Below are 23,935 nucleotides of genomic sequence, written 5' to 3'. Positions count from 1 at the left end.
TCTGTAGGCAGATGTTCGTGTCTGCTTAACCTGCTGTGGTTGAAAGTCTAAAAGGAAAGATGGTGCAGGTAAGCGTGGGGTGGGCCCAAAGTCAAGTTCACGGGTCAAATAGAATTGGCTGGATCTACTAGCTTTTAAAATGCATCCATAAAATCGATTTCAGATGAACATTGTTTCCCTCCAGGAAATTAAAAACACATCTACAAGCTTCCCGCTTCCCTTTAGAACTTCTCTGTTAGGCCGACACTGCGAAGACGCTCCTCTCCCTATCTTACTTCTAGGGAATCTGCAGCCCCATCTCTGAGGCCCAGTCCCTGCTAAGGAATCCAGGGTGCTGTTTAAACATAGCTTATTGTACAGGAAGTGTCACTCCAATCCTGGGTTTTCTTTGTGAAACAAGACTTTTTCAGAAATACATATGTAAAGAAACGCCATACTTTGGGAGTAAAATTTGGGCCTCCTTTGGGATGTTTCGTTTTTCCAACATGATGCAGGTTGAGAGCAGGGGTAGGAAAATGTCCATTCTTTCATCTCGGCCTGTACCATGTCTTTAAGTGAGTAGTTGTAAAGGACGTTGTTGGAAGCCACACAGTGAGAATCCAGAATGTTGGGTATATATTTTGCCTCTTAAAGTTTTTTTCTTTCATGTTTACTGTGAGAATCACATCACTGTCAGCTACGAAGCTGAGCAATTATATAGTCTCAGGGAAAGTCAAATAATGGTTTGAAGTCATTTTTAATATAGTAGAACATCATTTATTTGACCTACAAATAATAGAAAATTTGGTGACTAGACAGTGTTTCTTATGCCCTATAGATCAGGAATAAATTTACTAAGTGGCTTTAAGATGCAAACCATAGATGGGGATAATATTTAAAATCTGTAGGGAAGTGCATTTCTTTCAAATGTTTACCGTAGACATAATCAATACTCTAATTGTAAATAAGTCTATCCAAAATGTACTCCTTTAAAACGAGGGTGGTCTAGATTTAATTTAGTGGCTGTATCTAGAAGCAAGTGATGGGGAATGTGCTGAATTCTACTACTCTTCAGACGTCCTACGAATTTAAACTGACTCTAAGTCAGTTATTCTGTTGTATTAATTGATATCACTATACACCTGCTACCCAACTTCTTTAAGAAATGGTTACCCACTAATTTCTTGTTATAACTCAAAACCTCATCACGGAGGAGCTGGAGAAAGCTTGGGCCCTCACCCATTATCTCCCTTCAGGTTTGCTCACTCTCTACTTCACACAGAATTCAGAATCAATACCTAATTCGATCTAGTCAAGTCAGCGAAATAGCAAACAGCATTTCTGCCTTCCTGCCTCGGAACGACTCTAAATGCTCTGTAAGAAAATAAGTCATCACCTTCTCTATTACTTTAAGGAACCCTTCATGAAAAATCAATATATATTACTAAAAGCTTTACACTCATTTATCTTTTAATTACCTCCAAATGACTAAATACTCTTAAAACAATATCTAAATGCTTTGCTCAATGTGTATGTGCCTGCTAAGTCTCAAATGACTTTATTGTTGGCAGAGACCTTTGGGTTTTCAGATGAATCTCACATAAAGAACAGCTTTTAACTATGAACCATTTGCAGCCTTTGCAAGGGATTTTACAAACCACAGATCTGCTGGGATTCGGGGGCGAGATTTTACTATAAAAGAAAATAGCACAGCTTCTCATGCTAGGAGAGTATGTGGACGCATGGCTCATGCCAGGTGGTGCAGAATAAATGAAACAAGGCTGTTGACAAGAGCAAGTTATTGTGCCTAGTGGATCTGCTGCACCTCAACATGGTAGGCTTAGTCTGTTCTGTATAATTAGAAATGTCTGTATTTCAGTCACAATTAATCATATATTTGTATCTTCAACCAACCTTTCAGGGATTACAGAAGGAACAGTTGGTGGATACGTTAATTGATCAGCTTCTGACTCATTAGGGACCTATTTATAAGACAATTGAAAGAAAAGCCTCAGTCTCTGACATCAAAGGGATCAATAGGCCCCTCCGTGTTCTTATCTTTTGCATGACTGTGTTCTCTGTGTTAAATGTTTAAAATAAAGTAACTGTACCCTAGCTTAAATCTCTCCCCTCTAAAAATACCCTTCTCTGTTCCCCGTTTTCTGTCGGAGTTACAGTCTCATAACTAAGGAAGACACTCATGATACTTGGCGGTGCTGCAAAAAGAGAAAAACCCAACTAGACTTACTCCAGCCAAAGCAAGGCTCAACCGCCACCTCCTGGGTCATGGCCAGTGCTCAGCCGCTGAGCCATGCCGGCCAGGCTTCTGGATTATTTTTAACTGTGGCATTATACATTGATTTTGGTTGCCTGTTTCTTCTACTAGAACAGAAGGTCCAAATGGACATGGATGTGCTAAAGTCACTGCTGGAGCACCACCTGTGAGCTTTGGAAATATCTGCAGAATAAATGAAAGGCTAACAGATGAATGAATGGATGAATGAATGAATGAATGAAGTGTTGTGGAAAAGGAGACAGTAACTTCATTCAGGTCTACAAAGTCAAACCAGACAGGCTGTGTAGACTGGGTTAAGAAATCTGGCCTTCATACCCCCAGAAAGGAGGGCTGATCATCTCTGAGGGTTGTGAAGATTTAGTGACAAAGGGACAGCAATTCAGCCCAGAATCAGTAACAGCTTTACCCCATTAATATAAATTACCATCACATTATTAGCAATTGGCTCAATTAATATGACGTCTGCCTGGGATCAGTTGGTTTGTTCAGGTGTCTATGGAGGATGCCACTTCCCTTTCCAGAACCTTCGGGTTTTCATAAGCAGATGGAGTGTGGGACACTCAGGTCGGCTGCCACTCAAAACCGTTGCTCATACCCAGCCTTGTAGGCCAGGGCGCTGGAATGATGGCCTTATAAAATCTGACTTCCTGGGAGCCTAAAACCTTATATGTTACGGTCAGTTACAAGAGTGAAAGACATGAACTGACCAGTTATGGCCAGTTCGTGTTTTTCAGACACGGACAGACTGTCCCTTTATTCTCTCTTTCTGGATAAGAAAGGGGCTGTGTAACTGTGCTGCCTCCTCATGGCTCACTGCTGAGGGCCAGCTCTGTGCCAAGCATCTAGAAAGAGGATTGGCTCCGTGAACATAACGCTCACAAAGGCCTTATGAGACAAGCACTGCTTTTATCCCTGTGTTACAGGAGAGGAAGCTGAAGGCCAGAGAGTCTCAATGAGACAGTTTGCCCGTGTGGCCACGGTTAGCCACAGTAAGTGGCAGAGCCAGGCTGGGAAGGCAGGCTGGGGGGTTCTAGAGATTGCACTGGTGAGCCCCGTTACCCTGCTCTCTTCTCCGAGGAAAGTGAGAATCAGAGAAGTCAAGCAAATTGTTGAAGTCACACAGCTGTGAAGAGATCAGTCCGGGATTAAGCCCAAGTCTGCAACCCCCAAGCCCACGTTGCCGAATTGCCTCTTGACTTTTCTTCTCTGTTCTTTATTAATCTTCAGTGATTTGGATGCATTGGCAGCCCCCCTCCCCACTTTAATACAGGTCAGGATGTATTGCCCCCCCGAGTTGTATAAAGTGAGACTCGGTCTACAGGTGGACCCTGGGGTCAGAAGGGTTATGGGTAAACTTTTGGTTTATATAATCTAGCAAGATTTCAAGTTTTCACTCTCTCTCATGTGATATGATACTAGCACAGGCATTTGCAAGTAACCGTGGGGCTTATAAACACTCGTCACTGGTTCTTCCTAAAGCGGCATTTCGGCCTTGAAAGTAATTGTTGCAGTTAACCCTCAGCACTGCTCTCTAAAGCATGAAAAAGAGAGGAAAATTTCAATGTTGGGTGACAGAAACGGTGAACTAGAGTAGTTCTGTTACGTCCAGAATGCAAAAATTCAGACCTTAGAGAGACTTTCTTAAATGAACTATATGGTAATAGCATTTCTGACTTCTAAGGATCTGGGACAAGATGCTCATTTGGAACTTATCTCATAAAAAGAGAAAAATAGCAAAGATCCAGTTCCTTCAAGAAATTGCTTAATGCGAGAATTGGCCCAAAAACATGGTAAGTGTGGCTCTCTCTTTTCAAGCCAACAGAAATGGCTTATAATGTTAGTAACAGCTTCTCAAGCACATGTGTTTCAGCTTGCTTTACCAGGCCCCATCTGGTCCTTATTGCTATATGGTATATCCAGTTGCTACTGTTAAGCATCCTGGAGTCATGAAATGTAAAAAAAAATATTATAAACCCAATAAGAAAGGATTCTGGTCACTTTTTAAAATGATACATTACATCTCCTTTTGATAGAACTTTCTAGGCTCCCATCAAGAGTCATTAAGCTATCATAAAGCCAAGCCAACGCCTCAGAACATTTCCCAGCCACACGTTAACAATTAAAAATGGATGCTCTCATTGCAGCAACTGCCGTTACCTCATCTTTGTCAGAAGTAGAATTTTCTCTATTCCTTTGATGAGAGTAGTGCCAAAGATCTTAGTCTAGCAGATAACACTGTCTTTTCACTCTGGACAATTGAGAGAACTCTCTATTAAACACAGTTTTTCTCAGATTCACCAAACTTTGATATATGTAGCCACCCCTGGACCTCAAAGCCAAGATACCATATTATATATTGAACTAGAGGGACCCTCTAATCAGAGTGGTCAGCCTCCTCACGTCTCAGTTCTTCCCATAACATTTCTGAATACCATGGGAGGCTCATGGTACCGACGGGGAAAAAACAACAACACAGAAAACCCATGGAGGCAGCCTTTACGCACATAAGAACATGCTTTACTTCTTTGCAAAAGGATCTTTCCACACTCTGAAAAAGAGAAATGTGAGCAAGAGAGCTGAGGTTTTCATTTTGGAAAAATCTGGAATTTGGTGCTGTCTTTTAAGAAACGGGCATTCCATCAGCCCTAATTACTGTTGGAAGCGATTCTATTGGAACTAGTGGGTAATTCAATACAGCATTCCTCTCCAGACCACCAGTTCAGAATTGGCTCCAAGGAGAAAGAATTCTGAGTTATTATCTATGGCGTCTACCTGCCAGAATGAGATAGGCGGGGGGAATTGACCAGTCTCCATGTAGGGGTGCAGGGCCATGGGAGTCAAATGTCATTAGTATCAATGCTTGACGCTCATTCCCTCCCCTCTACCTCCCACTGCCTCTAGCAGCACCAAAGCCAAGAAATGGTTGAGATAAAGACTAAATCATTATTTTTGTTCCATGTGTGGTCCTATCTTTCAGAGATATCTTCAAGACCAAGGAAACAAGCATTAACAGTTATCATTCATATGGAAGTCCCAAGAATTTACTTCTGCCAAGCCAGTGTGTTGGTACATGCAAGGTCAGATGTTTAAACCTCTGGCTTGCCTCCCACACACATATCAATCAAAACGGAAACAGAAAAAACTGTAAAACGAGTATAGGAAGTTTAACAAAATGCAAAACTGAAAACTTTTAAAATATATATATTAAATGTTTTTCTAATTTGTGAGGAACTTCTGCTTTGCTGATACCCCAAACATGTGCGTAGGCTGCACCCTGGATACGATGACATCAAAAGATGAGAGACTCGGCATGTTGAAAGAGCTCTAACTGTGGAGTCCACGAGCCTGAGCTCAAGGTTTGCCTCAGTCAGGAGCGGGGGACCTTGGGCAAGCCAACGAGCTCCATGACCTCTCTACTTTTCCCACCCCGAAACGAGTGATACACGCTGGGACAGATAACTTTGTTCTTCCTCAAAAATGCGAGGGAGGCTACAAAGATAATATAGCTTGGGGCTTGAGAATCATCTTCCAAGGCTACAGGAATGAAGTCATCTGAAGTATCAGTGAAGATCAATGAAAGACGAGAACAGAAAGAATATCAGCATCGTAACGACATAATCTGAGGTCCAGGATCAAGCCTTCAGTGACAGAAGCAACAGTAAACCTCTCCTTTTAAAATCTATTAGAAAGTGATTTTTTTTTTTAATGCTTGGAAACAACGGGGTTTGGAAAGGTTAGATTTCACTGTCAATATGACAAAATCCCAATGAAATCATGCAATTTCAAAAAGTAAGACATGCCAGCATCATAACTGGGCCAATGGCTGACTTGATTAAGCAGGAAACAAGGAGTGAGTTGGGGCCTAGGCTTGTGAACGCCGGGCGACTAGGAATAGTTTCCATGTGCTGTGACATCACATTTGAATTAAACTTTTAAAAGTGCAGAAGACTTCATAGGCACAATGGGTTCTAGATAGACGGACCGCTCCCGGGTGTAGTTGAGCTCCATGAACGGGCACAGGCTGAAGGCTTCTGGAGCATGAAGGGTACAAGCATGAAGAGCACTAGGAGCCCAACGCACCTGCAGAATGAAGACGGTCCCCAGATACGAGAGGCTTCGACGGAGCCCCGCCGGCTTCCCTGACATGACGAAAAGAAGGATGTTCCCCTCGGTAGGGGAAGGGGGTGAGCCCCGGAGGCAGAGTAAATGCGAGTTGCAGGGGAACAGCCAGCTTCCACTCGAGCACAGCGCTGGCAGAAGGGCAGTTTAACCTCGTATTTTTCGTGTCCCAGTCCTCTGGGCAGGCATTGCCGATACTGAGGTGATGGCAAGGAGCTGTAGCCCAATGGACAGTGCAAAACCACCCTTATGATGAGATTATAAAATGAGATGAAGCCTGAGGCCACTGTACATTAAGCCCATCCAATTAATTCCATCCAACCACACATATTTTTTTACTGATTTCAATTTATTAAGGATGAAACTGAGAGTCCTTATGACTTTCATTAAATTTAGATTTAAATCCTAGCTCTAGAGCCCTGGCTGGGTGCCTCAGCTGGTTAAAGCCTTGTGCTGACACCCAAGGTTGCGGATCTGATCCCCAGTCAGGGCACATGCAAGAATCAGCCAAAGATGCATAAGTAAGTGGACCAACAAATCTCTCTCTCTCTCTCCCTTACTCTCTCATATTGATCAATAATATTTTTTTAAAAATTAAAAAAGAATAAATCCTAGCTCTAGAAATAATCTCTCTGTGTGTGTCTTTGGCCCTCAGAGACCTAGCATTTCCCTGGACCTGATTAATGGTCACAGGTTAAGACCTCTGCAGGCTAAAGATAACATCTTGACCTAAGTTATGTTTCAGTTCCTGAGCCCTAAGGTGGAACAATCCCCTGGTACTTTCCCATGAGACCAGTCAGAGGAACTCAGGAAAATAACCCAGAGCTGTCCTCAAGACCTGAAGAAATGATTCATTACACTACCTCACTTCTGACCAATGATAAAATGGCCAATATTCTCCACTGCAATTCTCGGTGTCTAGTGCTTGGCTCTGCCAGTGCTGGGTGGGCAAACTCTTTCTGTTCTGTAACAAGGAGACTTCAAATTACGTCCTATAATATGGTGAGAAGGACTTTGACAATAGAGAAATTTCTGATCAGTACAGTCTTTGAGTATTCAGTTTCCAGAGACAGTGCTTTCTCATTATAAATTGAATTGAAATTCTGATTTTATGAATCAAGAGAATGGGTTTGGCTAATGTAAGCCTGCCCTTGGAAAATGAAACTATTCTCAATGAGCCCACAAAGTCCAATTTCCAAGCCTCCAGACCCTGAAATGTGGTGAGCCCTGTAAGGCCAATTCTGTTACAACTATGTATTGCTGCATTGAAACCATTCCTAAAACACTGTGGCATAAAGCAACTAGTTAATATCTTCATGGATTTTGTGGATCTAGAACTTAGGAAAGGCACAGCAGGGATGGCTTTCACCTCTTTTGATGTTTGGCCACCGCTGAGAATCATCAGTTGGCTGGGAGACTCAAACGGCTCATCACAGAAATCATTTGGAGAGTACTTAGACGTTTGACATGTGTGCAGGGGCAACCTAAAGGCTGGAGTCAGTAGGAATTGTTTACTGAAACACCTACACATGATCTCTCCATGCACCTGGGGCTTCTTGCAACACAGAAGTAGGTTTCAAGAAGAAGCATCAGAAGAGGAAATATTTCAAGAGACTTAGGTGGAAGCTCTGAGATTTTTCTGACCTAGCCTTAGAAGTCATGCAGTCTTATTTCCACCACATCCCATTGTCCACTGTAATCTTATATAGTGCTTATTTTGTCAGCATTTTTCTGTAAATAGAATTCAAAGTGAGTCTTTGAGTCAATCCTAATTTCAAGGGAAGAAGATTCCAATTTCACCCATTAATGTGAAAGCAAGATGTTCATGTCACAAAATGAGGTCAGATGTAGATGTTATTCCACCATCTTTCGAAATACATCATAGACCATTGAGTTAGGCTACCAAATTAAAAGAAAACATGAGAAAAAGTAACTTGAAATGCCATAAGCTTATGAAACGAAGAAAAGCTACTACAGAAACTAAAATGAAGTTTAGGATTTTGGAAACTCATCCCCTCTGTGGTGCCACAACATTCCACCCTTAGAGAACAAGATAAAATAACACCCTAGGGACACCACAGAATATGGTTTGACACCCGATTTCCAACAGGACTAGACCAATTTTGCCTTTAGCAAGATATAAGGACATCTAAATGGAACTGGAGTGGGCCGGCTCCATGTTTACTCTCTTGCTGTTGGTGTGATGAGAGGAGGCAGGTTTATTCTTCATTCAAAGGGCGTGCCATGCTTCCAGAACCAAGTAAGATCAGGAGGGAGTCCCTCAAAACGAGGGAACTAACACTGGCTTATCAGGAATGGGTCTGGTCAAGATGCTGTGCAATAAAGAAAGAAGTGTGCAGCAGTGGGGATTGGGGAAGTGTTGGGAATGCTCACCGATCACGACAACACCCAAATCGTAAGGTACATGAACATATCGATATGTGAGTCAAACGTTGCCTAAAGCCGGTGCAGGGAATGTTCAGCCCATGGGCCAAATAGGGCCAGTGAAATCATTTGGTCTGGCTCTGCCAAGGCAACTGCAGGTGGGACTCGAAAGTCAATAAATCTAGGAGCTTTTTTCATAGCTAATTTTTAAGTTGATAATTTTGTATGGCCTGCGAATGACGTTATAAATATCCAAATGGCCCTTGGCAGGAAAAAGGTTCCCCATCCCTAGCCTAAAGTATCTTCTCAGTTGGTGCTCTTAAAAGCTTAAAGAAAGCTAACCAGATGGCAAATGAGTGCAGCGGAGAGGCAAGGGACTACCAAGATTGGGGAAGTTTGCCTAAATGTGCCTTTTGTTTACTGTAGTTCCCAATTATTCAATTATTTATTCAAAGTTTCCCAACTTGGTGTTTCCATTGAACACAAAGGACAAAAGCTGGATTATGCTCCTGAGGTCATACGGTTCCTCCAAATTTAGAGCCACATTTTGTCAGAAGAAGGAAGCTTGATTAGTCTTTCGGTTCTTGAGTTTTCTGTTTAATAATTCTCATTAACCTTGTCAGACTTGAACCTCACAGGATTCACTACTGTGCTCACTTAAGCAGAGTCTCCCATCAGTATTTCTTCACTAGTTCTCCTGCAGGCCAGTTCTCACTTCAGTCTTTATGTTGAAAAGTCAATGATGATGGTGACCAGAGCAAAACCACAGGTGAAAGAGAATTTGGCCATTGGAATCTGAAATTGTATGCTGTTGATGGATATTTATTTCTGTAATAAGAATTCCAAGCCCTCGCTTGCCATAATATTGGTGTGTTTTTTCCACAGAGCATTACATCTTTGAGATTACGACTGGCTTTCTGTTTTATTCTGATGCCAAAACTAAAATGCTAGATAGATAAGTTAGTGAGTTCACAAGTTGAAGCCCCATGGAAGCATGACTATGCCAAAGAAGATGTATCCAAAAAAGCTATTATCCTCATAAATGTGTATAGTAGATCAAAAGCGTTCTTAGCAATAAACTAATTATAAATAATCTGTTCCCCCTTGTGAGAGAAGGAAATGTTTTGTCTCTAGCAGCATCAAACAGTCATCAGGAATTTTATTAAGAAAATGGTTATTACTTCCACAAAACACTCATCACTATTTTTAGAATGCATGCACTCCCATATGAACACCATTGTTTATTGCAGTAGGTTGATATGGAAAAGCATAAGGCAGTGGGAGAATGTGCTCATGCCCAGAGCAGCTCTTAGGGCCACACCACCTGAGCACATGTGGTGCTAGGGGTGCAAGGCCGAAGATACTTCTACTGGCTGGTGAACAGCGTCTTATTCCCAAGTCCTAGTACTCACAGATGGTTTATGTGTGCTGCTCTCCTCAACTCCATTTCCATTTTTGCTCTTACTTTTCAAAAAAGTCTCAAATGAATGTTTGATTATATAAATACAATTTCTCACATTGGAGGTAAAAATGACAGTTCAAAGTTGTCATCCAGTTATGGTTTCACTGGAAATGAAAAATGCTTGTGAGCTCACAAACCCTCTTGTCACCGATTCAAAGGTACAAAAGAATCAAAGGTACGAAAAAGAAATGACTGGGAACACTTTTTAAATTATTCTCAGGTCCTAGCCAGTTTGGCTCAGTGGATAGAGCATCAGCCTTCAGACTGAAGGGTCCCGGGTTCGATTTTGGCCTAAGAGTAGGTGCCTTGGTTGCGGGCTCAATCTCCGGCCCTGGTCTGGAGGTAACCAATCAGTGTCTCTCTCACATTGATGTTTCTCTCTCTCTCTCTTCCTTCCACTCTCTCTGAAAAGCAATGGAAAAAATGTCTTCAGGTGAGAATTAAAAATATATATATATATATACACACACACACACACACAATACATCTCATATGTATTTTAGATGTGGCCTTAAATACCGTTGATAAGGTAGACCAGAAATACCAATTCAAAAAGTGGCCAAGCTCAAAGTGTCGGAAAGCTTCTGGCACATCACTATTGCAGATGAGGCACCAGCAGTGGTATTCCACCCAGGCTCCACTTGGGCAGGTTTCAGTTGACCATAATTATCGCTCGAACTGTTCTGGGCCTGATTTTCTCTCCATTCATTTATTCTATAAATATTTACTGAGTGCCTTCAATCATTCAGACACTTTTCTAGGTGTTTGGGATAGAGTCAAGGATTGAAGCACAGTTCGCTGCTCTCATTGAATATTCACATTTGGATCAGAGTGAAATGAGGACGTCACACACTGAACATAACTATAATAGATAAGTCACGTGGTATTTGAGACAATAAGTGATGTGTAATAAAAGATGTTTGAAAGTGCAGGGGTTGGCAGTTAATAGAAGTTTTAAATATGGTGTTCATGATAGACCTCCTTGAGAAGGTGAAATTAGAACGGAGATTCCAAAGAGTCAGCAGTAAACTAAGTGCACGTGAAAAAATGTTTAACACTATAAGCCAGTGGGGAAATGCAAACCAAAACCACACACGATTCTCCTTCACACCTAATAAGCTATAATAAAAATGACAGACAATAACAAGTGTTAGCAAGGATGCGGAGACATCAGAACCCTCACATACTTCTGGTGGAAATATAAAATGGTGCAGATGCTTTGGAGAACGGTCCAAACGTCCTCAGAAGTATAGATGTCATATGCCCCATCAAATTCACTCTTAGAGAAACAAAAATTCAAGAGAAATGAAAACATACATCTACACAAAATCTTGTACATGGATATGTATAGCAACATTATACATCATAGCCAGTAAATGGAAAGAACCCAAATGGTCATCAATCAATGAGTGGGTGAATAAGTTGTGGCATATCAGTACAGTGGCATACTATTCAGTAATGAAAAGAAGCATTAACGCATGCTGTAGCATGGGTGAACCTTGAAAACATTACGCTAAGCGAAAGAAGCCAGTCACAAAGGACCACATATTGCATTATTCTACTTCTACAAAATACCCATAATGGGCAAATCTATAAAGATAGATAGTAGATTGATAATTCCCTAGGGTTAGAAGCAGAAAAAAATGGTCACAAAATTTCTTTCGCTGTGATTGTTGCACAACTTTGTGAATAAACTAAACATCACTGAATTATATACTTTAGATGGGTGAATTGTGTGGTATGTGAATTATATATCTCAAAAAAGCTATTTTGTGCATATATGTGTGTGTGTGTACACATGCACAATAATTGACTAGGTGGGTGTTTGACAACGTGAGAAGAGTGCATTTTAGGCACAATAAATAGCTACATCAAAGACCTAAGTTAGAGACGGAGTAGAGGGGGAGTGGCCAGTGTGGCTGGTGCTGAGAAATTAAGTGGAAAAATAGGAGAGGGCAGAGAGGGGATTGAGAGCCAGACCATGTAGGCCTGCAAGGTTTTAGTACAGATTATGGTTCCTACCCTGGATAAAATGGGGAGCATTGTACATTTTTGAGAATAGGTGTGTCATGATCTAAATCATGTCCCTGAAAGGATATCCTTGGTCTCCCAAGGCCTTTTCCAAGAGAGATTGGGGGGTTGTAAAATAATCCAGGTGAGAAGTTCAAACCAATGGGATTTGCTGATGGATTTTATATGATGCAAGAGAGAATGAGAGGGATCCAGGATGACTCTGAAATTTTTAGTCTGGGTAACTGGCAGGATGAGAGTACCACAACCGTGTAAGGAAGGCCAGGGGGCAGCAGCTGTGAGTGGACAGAAACCAGGAATCAGTTCGAGGGTGACGAGTTCCCTACGCTCATTAGACATCAAACAGAAATAGGCTGATATTGGTCAAGTTCAAGCCTTCCTGTATTTTTTTTTTTTTTCACAGTCACCTCAAGTCCAGGAATCATAGTTCAAGATATCTTTAATAACATCTAAACTTCCGTAGGAGCCCAGCCGCCCAGCGTGGCTCAGCAGCTGAGCATCGACCTAGGATCCGGGAGATCACGGTTTGATTCCCGGTCAGGGCACACGCCCGGGTTGCGGGCTCGATCCCCAGCAGGGGGCATGCAGGAGGCAGCGGATCAATGACTCTCATCATTGATGTTTCTATCTCTCTCTCTCCCTCTCCCTTCCTCTCTCTGAAATCAATAAAGACATATTTAAAAAATTAAAAAATAAACTTCCAAAGGAGAGACAATCAACGTAGTTTGCACTCCTGCTAAACAAAAGCATTGGGTAATTCCAAGTGATGGGAAACATTATCATAAGAGTAACATCGGTCGGCACTAACAATAATCACCATGATTTTTGAAGCATATGCTCGGTGTGTTTCTAAAGATGCAGAAGATAAATCACTAATCTTGCCCCAAGGCATAACACTAAATGAGCGGTCACGCCACGGTTGGAACACAAATCCGACTAATGCTGTCCAAAGCCCTCATTCTTGTACAAAACAGCCCTGAAATACAATTTGGGAGCCCTGAGTCCCAGGCCAGAATCCTCTCACTCACTTGAGAGGCCTTGGCCAAAAGTGACCTTTTAGGAATTGCAGTCTAAACACTCTGTAATGGATATAAAAATACCTAGTTTATTGATTTTTCTGGAGACTATGTACATTCAGATATAGGGAAGTGCTCCGGATTGCTTTTAGCACCACACACGTCCAAACTATACTCACTGAACTCATCGCCCTAAAGGACACTGCCCTCGGTGATGCCAATAGCAAAATACTTCTGCGATGAAATCTCTGCGTGCTCTGCCACAAGGACTTGGGGTTGTAAAGAGAACCTTCAGAACAGCCAGCTCCTTTGCTTTATTGGACAGAAAAGGGAATTTTTTTATAGTGAACGATGATGAAAAATGGATAGAAACCAGGGCAAAGTTTAGGGGAAAGGGAAAGCTTCGCATAAAGACAGATGAAAAGGGGCTGGTTGGAGCATCACATTAAGTATAAAGTAATAAGACATAGTTCAGAGAAAATGCACTTATTTTCAGAGAAAGATTTAAGCCATTTTTTTTTTTAATTAGCAAGGAAAATGTGTATGCTACTAGAGATTTGTACAGTAAAGGAAACTGGAAGCCAAGTGTTACAAGGTTCACAAGCTTTTTTCTGTTTACGGTAGAGTACCCGAGAGCGACCTTAAATCTGGGCAACCAGCAATCCAGAGGGAAGGTGAGAAAATGCACGGAAAGGGAGGCTCTGAGCTTTGAAAAGACTGTACGAAGCAGGTAAGAGAGAGGCTTTAAGTTAGAAAAGCATAAAAGGAAGAAAAAATTAAAGAGATATTCATGGGTATCACAATTCTTGCTCCCCAAAGCATACGTGGTAGTTTAAAATATTACTTTAAATAATGATTTAGAAATTTTTCTTTTTAAAAAGCTGTTGGTGCTGCCCTGGCCTGGTAGCTAAATTGGTTAGAGAGCTGTCCCGATACACCATGGCTGTGGGCACCATCCCCAGTCAGGGCACGTGCAAGAATCAACTAATGATGCGTATTTGAGAGGAACAACATAAACGATCGGGATTGTTTGGGGTGGCTCACTTAGTCAAAGAGGAAGTTGAACAATTAGGCCTGAGAAAGACAGGCCTCACCTGGGGTTGCCCAGGTCTTAGCTTCAGAAAGTGCATAGAAGAAGATATCAGTGGTCACAACGGAGTCACACGCTCCACCTTGGGGCAGGGGAGGGAGGAGAGAGAGTTCTGGGGTGTGGGCAGGAAAACAACACCGGCCTCCTTCACTCCAGCACTGGCGTTTACCGCTGACAAGCTCTGTCCCGCCTCAGTGCTTTCAGCTTGCTGGTCCCCCCGCCTGGATTGAAGAGCTTAGCTTGGCGGGTCCCCTCACATCATTTAAGACGCAGCTAAATGTCCCCTGTAGAGAGTAGACAGCCTATTACAAGTGCCCCCCCTGCCCACTGCCTCTCCAGCCCCCTGGTTTCCGCTTTACTTGCCTCACTGCGCTTATCATTACCTGGCCTAATATACAGCATCCTGCTGAGACACAGACTCCGCAGGAGCAGAGGCAGTCCCGAAAGTCCAGGGTGGGTGGGTGGGTGAGTGAGCGAGCGAATGAATGAATGAATGAATGAATGAATGAATGAGTGAATGAAAGAACAGGTGAGAAAATGAACCGTCAAGGTCATTGAGAGTGCCTGATCCCAGCCTTTCTGACTGCCCGGTCTCCTTCTCTGTGCCTCTGCCCCAACGGGCATAAGGAGAAGCCCTGGGGCCCACACTGCCTCCTCCTGCTCTGGAGACTGGTCACTGGGGCAGGGCTGGCCTCCGGGGTTCTATGCCAGGAGCCCCTTTCAGGGCTGATGGGCGGCAAGGCCCTGAGCTGGGGGCCCTGCGCTCTGGCCCTGCTCCCTGTGCGTCCGGGGGAGCTCCTCAGCCCCTCCACAATACAGTCGTCTCCCCCTAAACTGAGGCACTGGGGCTGCCCGGTGGCTGTCGGCTGGGGCGCAGCACAGGCCCCTGGCGAGTATTTTGAGAAACCGTAGAAGCGTTTTCATTTGTTTGTTGGTTTTTTTCATCTTCGATGTAGTCATTCCCAAGCAATTATACGTTGAAATATATTATATTGTGATTTAATTTCCAGATTCCTGCTTCAAAATATAATTAGGGGATTGTATTGATGTTTCAAATTATGTTTGTGTGTAGGTAGGTTACACGATCTGTTACCTTAATTCAGGAGAGTAAAGAAATGTTCTCAAAGTACGTGTTTTAAAATGGGAAGCTTTGGAACTAGCAGCTGGCTATCTGGTGACTTCAGGGGTGAAGACAACACAGGGCTTCCTGCCTCCTCCTCTGCAAGGTCCCCACAGCGTGGCATCGTGGTCCCGTCTACTGCAAATTCTCAGAGCAGACACACCCGTGTGCAGGGTGAGCGCAAACACCCTTCCCAACACAGACACCTGCAGCTCTGGGTGGTGGCCCAGCTCCAGGTGGTGGCCCCGGCCTTTCTGCTGCTTCTAGAGGCAGCTCCACCAAGGCTCGGGAGCGGGGGTCACAGGAAAAGGAGGGGGAGGGGGCCAGCAGGGCCAGTTGCCAGCTGATTGTGAAATCCTGCGCCCCAGGGCGACAGCCCCTCTCCAATCCAGACGCCCGTTCACACCCTCCCCAGCTGTCCCTCTCCACAGTCAGCTTCCATACCAGCAGTTCCACGTTCATGGACTCACCCAGCTACGGATTGAAAATATTTTTAAAAAAGAATTCGGTTGTTGCTGACATGTTCTATGTAGTTAGGCCGGTGATGGTCGTGTCTGGGCCGAACATGCACGGGCTCCCTTTTCTTGTCATTACGCCCCACACAACACAGAGTAACGACTGTTTACACGGCATTTACACTGCATTAGGGATTATAAGTAGTAACCTAGAGATAATTTACAGTATACTGCAGGACGTTACATGCAAATCTTACATTTTGTATAAGGGACTTGGGCATCCTTGGATTTGGGGATCTGTGGGATGTCCTGGAACCAGTCCCTGTGGATACCAAGGGATGACCATATGCCGTTTGCTCTGAACTCTATGTGCCATCAGGATGCCCACCAGCACTTCACACTTTGTACTTTGAGACCCCTAGCTTGTACTCGAGATAGAGTAAAACCTCTTGCTTTCCTCCCACTGATTCCTCAATCACTGTCCAAATGTTCCTTCCCAACGGCAGATCTCATTTTGGCACCTTTTCAAGACCTTTTAAATGCTCCCCCAAAACGAGGATGAAGCCCAGTTTCCTTGCACACGCAGGCCCTGCTACCTCTGCGGACTCCACCCTCCCAGTGTAAGACCTGACGCCAAGGAGAGCCTGCCATCTGCAGCCACGTGTCGTCTGGAGTATCCTCAGCATGATTTTCTGTAGGAAAAGGGGGTTGTGTTCATCTAGCTATAACTCCTCTGATGGCATCAGACCCCGTAACAGCCTCTCTCCATCCCGTGGGTGCACACCCCTCTCTCTGACAAGCCGGTGGTAACCACACACACTAACCAGAAATTTGTATCCCTTTTTGGCTCCTAAAGGTGGCTAAGAAACAGTGAAATTATCCAAAGGAAGGCCACTGAGGGAATAAAAAACACCTTAAGAATCTGCCCCACATAGACCACTTGCCCTCCACCGATTACAAAGCTGATCCATTCTCTCGACTGTTCTGCATTGTTACTCAACATCCCCACCAAATGCGTGCTTGCAGCTGGCCCGGGCCTTGCTCATCGGGAGATTTCCACGACCGTGGCATGGGCTGCGCTGTGATTAGCTTTGCATGAGTGTCAACTGGATCCTTCAGGTTCGGAAATTGTTTGATAAAGGCTTGTTGGCTGTCGGTGGATATGAAGCCAATAACGTGTCTCATGCAGGAAGATGCTCTTCCCTAGGACTTCCCTCCAGTTGGTAATGCGTCTGAAACATCTCCATGGGCACCACTTACCACATGGCCAATGCTAAACTCAGCCACAGGAAACAAAGGCTGGGCGGGGGGCTCCCGGCCTTCACGAAGGCCACACAGCTGGGTCAAGTGTACCAGCTGGCCTTTGTCTTTGCATTTAGGGACTTTCCTCCTCTCCATTTCCGCTGTGCAGCTCTCAAGTGAGTCTGGACTTCAGAAACTGGCCTTCATCCCGAGGTCAGCCTCCCTCATCGCAGGGCTAGTCCATTCTCACCTGGGACCCCGCGTAGAAAGTCGGCCTGAGGATAAAGCCAACGGAGAGAAAAGCCCAGGAGAGGAGGGGGCAGAACGAGAGGCCGGTGGCGTTATTTGACCAGTGCACTCTGGCCTTACCTGAAGCACGTGGCCTCGGTGATTTTACTTAAGATGGTTTGATCTGCGGTCTATCACTTGCAATCAAAAGTAAATATTCACCAATAAATATGGATTAAGTACTAACTAATAATTATGGAGACATAACATTTACTTTAAACACTCTCATGTTCACTCCTTCTTGTCTTGGGAAATAATTCCTCCATGAAAGAGGAATTACCATAGAACACGCATGGACCTAAGCGTTAAGGTATCATTAGTCTTTACTATATGAAGTAAATATGATTATGATCTCCCTTATTGCTCCACACACAGAGATTTCATGAACTTCACACAACTAGTGATTCCAGAGCTGGGGTTCCTTCCTGCTCTTCACTGTTATGCAAACTTTCCTTCCTGAATGTCATCAAAACTATGTCCTCTCTCCAGAAGGTCAGCATTCAGGGCTCGGTGTTGAGAATTTTCCAACTCTTTTACAGCCGTATTTCACACAGGCAGCCCTGCGGCCCCCACAGGCATGCGGGGGAATGGCTGGAAATGTGCTCTCAGAGTTCTTGAGATCTGGGTTCAAATTCCAGCTTTGCCTTCTATAAACTGTGTTACTTGAATCCACATCTCCTTTTCCACTTCTGAAAAAATATGCCAGAAAACTAAAACCTGCCTCAAATAGTGGCTGTGAGAGCTGAATGAGCCAGTGTACATAAAGCAGAGTGCACACAGCGGCTGGCACACAGCAAGTGCTCAATAAATGCTGCCACCAGGGCCAAGGCCACCTGGCACACCAGCACGGCCCAGCTCTTCGGCATGGTCTGCCGCAGCTGCTTACGTTTCAATAACTGCCCTGCCCAGCACCAAACTCCCCTCTCTGAGCACCCCAGCCCGTTCTCCTGACCCGTCGGGGAGCACGGAAACCTCAGCCGCTGCGCTGCGAGAAGCAGCCCGGGAGCGGGCCCTCCGCAGCCCTCCCTCAGCGCCCAACCGCAAGGCCTCGGGGTTGCCGACAAGGAGTTCGCCCACGTGGTCCCCCTTCATCGTTTATTACCTGGGACTGTTTCCCTTGGGCCGTCACCTCACACGGTCCCACGGAAATAACAACCCTCCGATGTGGAAACGTGCTAGGAGAGGTCGCAGGAACCGAGCTTTTTCAGGGAACACTTGAGACCATTGGAAGGTAGGCGAGCCCCACCCTGACCAGTCCCTTTGAGTGCAGACCATACTGGGCGGGAGATTTTTCTAAGGCCACAGAAGACCATAAAGCACCCTAGGCTGTGTTTAAGGGCAGGTCACTAAGGAAGAACTAAACTATGGAGTAATTTACTCAGAACAAAATGCTGCAGCCTTGGCTGGACATGTAACAGCCTGGTAGACGCACAAGGAAGGGACACGGGGTGCCAGCCCTCGCTTCCCAGGGCTATGCCCGCCTGCCAACGCCACACAGGCCTCTCCTCGGCCCCCCGCGTGAGTCATTCGCTCACTCACGGCTCACAGAGCCTTCGCTCGCTTAATTACTGTTTAATGCATCTTTGCAAAGGCAGGAAAGGAGTGCTGCTGAGAGCTCGGGGCTTACCTGCTTGCACAGCTGTAACCCCCGGGGCTGGGGTGCAAACCCTGCCCCTCCTACGCCCAGTGCATTCTGGGAGTGACTGCCTCCTCCGCTCCCTTCCACCTGTCTCCAGCCGCTGAGACCACACTGTGTGCTGTGTGAAGTTCAACAGACATCCTCTCATCATGAAAATTAGTCATATTTTTCCCAACTCATGTCAATGCCTCTAGAATCTAATTTGCGTTAGATCTATGAAGAACTGAAAATAAAGATGCCATGTTTCAATAATATATTAATTTTTTATATTAAAATATTTTATTATATATTTATATAATGTAACTATAATTATAATATATGTAAATATGTTGAGGAGTAAAATATAAAATAACTATATTATTAAATATTTTATCATATTAAAATACAATAAACTTTTTAAAAATAACTTTCCAAAACATATATATTTATTGAAATTTCTGAAAATAACTTAATTTTTTTCATTTGCTCCTTTCTATGAATTTCCATAACTAAGACCAATCTCAGTGACATATTTAAGGACATTTATTTTCTTTTCCTCTGTACTTCCAAATGCTTTTAGTGCAGCCCAGCTCTGGACTTGGGTGCTATTGACATTTGTAATGAATTGTGTTAGTGTTTATTATGCTGGCTTGAAGTATTTATGTACAGAATAGATGCTGAAAGATTTATGGATGTGACTTAATGAGTAAACACATGAACTAATGGTCAGCCGAATGCGTAAACAAATGGATGGATGAACATGCCCATGCAGCCGGGACCATCTCAATAGCAGCCCACACTAGGTGCCAGTTGCTGCCTTAATAACTTAAGTGGATGTGATCGCAATCGTGTCACACATAATCTTATGAGGTGAGAGAATTTAATTATGTCTCAATTTGTAAATTAAAGAACTGAGCCTCAGTTCATTTAAGTGACTTACAAAATGTCACTTCGCTTTAAAATGGGCTTTGCACACAGATTTATCTGACTCCAGAGTCCTAGTGTTTCACCACTTCAGGGTTTTCCCCAGTGTTGAACCAAGACGCACCCCATGCACCCCCACACCAACAGAGTCCCTGCGTGGCCTGAAGGCACTGGGAGAACAGCTCAGAGCAGCCAGTGACAGCAGCCACTTTTCTTATATTTCATCTAAAAAAATCCATGTTATTTTTACTTATATTTCAAAATAAACATGTATTTTATTACTATCAAAAGAATGTGGTTTGGCTGTTGCTACCCCCCTCACATCAACGAGGTTGAGAAGCATGGGGTACACCCGACAGGTCCATTGGGATGGCTGCTCAAGGGACATGGTGGCATTTCCTGGGGATCACTGACCCCAAGGGCTGCCACACTCAAGGGCTCTGTGTACCTGAGACACAGCACCAAAGCCCTGAGAGCCTGAGAACAGCAAATAGCACAGAAATGGGAGATGAAGACGGCCAGTGTGCAGTGAGAGGCAAGAAAATGTTTTTGGGGGGCTTTTTGTTTATTTGTTTTGCTGTTGGTAAGGGGTGGTTGCGGGGTGGTTGCCAGGCATCTCCTTCTTCCCTGTGGAGGGGACCCGTTGGTGTGACATTGCGCCCTCTCTCCTTCCCAGGGGAAAAAAATCACTTACTGATGAGGCCGAGAGAGGATCCAGATATGTCTGACCCTGTCTCTGCCTCTCCCTTCGCTCTCCAGAGCCCTGTGCTCAGCAAGTGTGGGTTCTGGCCTGTTCACCATGCTGTAAAGTGTTACAGGATGTGAGAATACCTATCGGGGTCCCACCCTCCTGTGACTGGTGGGTATGTCTGTCTCATTCTGGGTTCATTCTCCCCTGGACATTTGCTACTTTCTCCAAAACAGCATTATTAAAATTAAAATAGTATTTTCACCTGCCATCTACCTTATTTCCCAGTTGATTCCAAATTCAGGTAAGGATGGAGGGATACTATTCACTGGGCTCCTCTCAAGCTCCAGCTATCTTATACAGGGACAGAAATTTTGAGGAAGAAAGAATGGAATCCTTGGATCAAAATAGCACATAGGGAGATGGGGGTGAGCTCAAGGCACATGGCTTTCTTTGGTCCTTGAACTTCAGTATGTAAAGTATAAGCCAATGGAATGGAATGGAAAGGAGCTCGGTGTCACAGGACTATCATATGCCCTAGAGAGAAACCCAGGTCTGAAGATGCTCACTGGTGTGGGCTAAATTGTGTTCCCCCCAAAATTCATATATTGAAGTCCCAACCCTCAGTACATCCGAATGTGACCTTAGTTGGAGATAGGCTCTGGACATGGATAATCAAGTTAATCAATGAGGCCATCAGGATGGGTCCTAATCCAACATGACTGTTGGCCTTATAAAAAAGGGGAAATTTGAAGAAAAGCACGCATACAGTGAGAATGCTGTGTGAATATGAAGATGGCCGTCTACAAGCCAAGGAAAGAGGCCTGGAACAGGTCCTTCTTCACAGTCTTCAGGAAGAACCAATGCAACCAACACTTTGATTTTAGACTTTCGCCTCCAGAGACATGAGACACTACATTTCTGCTGTTGAAGCACCCAGTTTGTAGTACGTTGTTACATCAACCCTATAAAAATAGCCACCCATTCACAAGGATGTATGAAGAGTGGGCCACCGGAACGAGCCTGCTCTCAGTCCAGTCTTTGAGAGCTGGGAAACAAAAATTAAGAGATTTTTGGATTTAAAAATTTGAAATTAAAACTTGTTTTTGGAGCTTCAAGCATCACAAATGTCTGAATTTCTGAGTTTTCTAAGAAGGTAGCAAAGTTTCCATTGCTGCCCTGTGAATACATTTGTATAAAAAGATTCCTGATAGATAAGTGCAGAGAATCCAGGTTTACCTCCAGCTGAGAAAGTTCTACCCATTCAGTGTAAGCTCCCAAGTCATGGACCCTGGTGGTCACTAGATTGTAGGGATGCTGAAAACCAAGAATTTCTCCTCATTTTGGACCTCAATTATTATGTTATTTTATTTTTTTACTTTATACTCAAGGTGACTTAAGTTTTCCAAGAGGACAATAACAACAGAAGATGACTTAATTTCAAGTTTGCAACATCTAATGTTGCCTATTTTAACACAAGAACATGCTCATAACATGAGCTCTTTGACGATCTCTGATAGGCTAATTTACAGGTGTGTGTGCATAATTTGGGATCAGAAACATAATAGGGAGTAAAATTTAGCCTTGGAAAACAAATAGCCATGGGGATTTGATTAAATTGGTAGCCTGCTCTGGCTCATCCCAAAACCTTCTGGCAGAAGGAATCTTTACCACCCCGTCCCCGCCCCTGAGCATCTAGGAGAGTAACCAAGGGCAGGGAAGGGTGTTGGGAAATAGGCTCATGGACCAGTCTCACTTCCCAGACCACACAGCACTAGGAATCAGCCAGCCTGTCTTGATTACTCAGAAGGCACTATTTAAAAAGCTGGGAATGAAATTCCATTAGAAGAGACTGTCTTAAAGTGACTCTATTACTGGTTGACAATTAGATTAGACATGCTTCTCTCATCCTCTCTGCGAAACAATGGTAACACTCTTCCAAGAAGCCAAATTGACTCTGTCACCTTCCTGCATGAGCAGCAGCAGTTTAAATTCGCAGGCAGGTTTGAAAGGAGAGTTATCTGGTACTCAGAATTGCCTGTGATCAATCAAAGGGGAGATGAGCCACATCTCTGCAATGGCTGTGCCCAAATTGAAGCGCACTGCGAGAAAGATACCAAACATCATTTAAAGCCAAGTCAAGTGTCCTCACCAGTCCCTGAACCCACTTTCTCCTGGTTACAAGTATTCATCTCAAGGAGACACGCTGAGGTCAGCCTGAGCTTCAAGTGCTGATGTGAAAAGCCCTGTGTTTGCACCAACAGACGAAGGGGAGTGTGACAATCCACCTGAAGTGAAAAGGTGACATAGAACTGTCCCTGGATCCTGCTCCGCTGAGCCGCCACGGGGCCTGTTTGAAATGCTCATGAGAATGTGTCTGTCCAAGCACTGGCCCAGCCTCCATGGACATGAGCAAAGCTGAATCCATGTGTATTTCACCAAGATTACTCCCAGTGCAGGTCAGCAGAGCACCTTCATCTCAGAAACACCCTAAGTGTGGATGCTTTAGTGTCTGAACAGTTGATGGGATTGAACTTGTTTACAAAGAAAGATGGAAGAATTAGTAAAGGCCATCAGCTTCCAGCACGGCCGATCCAATCCACTTCCCTTAGCAGAGTGAGAGCAAACATACATGGGAACAAAAGTGGCAAAAAATAATAAATAATAATAAAGAGTCAGCGGAAACTTGCAACCATGTGTAATTTGATTATAGTAATGTAACAGAAAATAAGTGGGACATATCTGCCAGAAATCTCGATGGTCATGCCAAGATGATCCTGCAGCTATGGGCCAGCGCCAGTCGAATCACCCAAAAAGAAATAAAATGATGATTTCATTAACTCTGAATTCTGATCTCAATTCTCTTCCAATCACTTTAATCATCTCAGAGAGAAAGGCAATAAAATGAAAGACCTAACAAAATGCCCTTTCAACCTTGATGAGAAAGATTGTGAAACACTCAATCTGAACATCTTATTTTAAAGAAGAAACACTTGTGAGTGTTTTTTAACTCAAAAAAGATAACTTTAAAAAATAAAAAAGAGCCCAGACCAGCCAGTGTGGCTCAGCGGTTGAGCATCGACCTAGGATCCAGGAGATGGAAGTCCAATTCCCGGTCAGGGCACGTGCCTGTGTTGTGGGCTTGATCCCCGGTGGGGCCGTGCAGGGGGCAGCCGATCAATGACTCTCATCATTGATGTTTCTCTCTCCCTCTCCCTTCCT

Source organism: Miniopterus schreibersii (assembly GCF_964146895.1).
Source record: "Miniopterus schreibersii genome assembly, chromosome: 7".
NCBI classification, from domain to species: domain Eukaryota; kingdom Metazoa; phylum Chordata; class Mammalia; order Chiroptera; family Miniopteridae; genus Miniopterus; species Miniopterus schreibersii.
The sequence above is the reverse complement of the archived record's forward strand: the minus strand, read 5'-3'. Positions refer to the sequence as shown.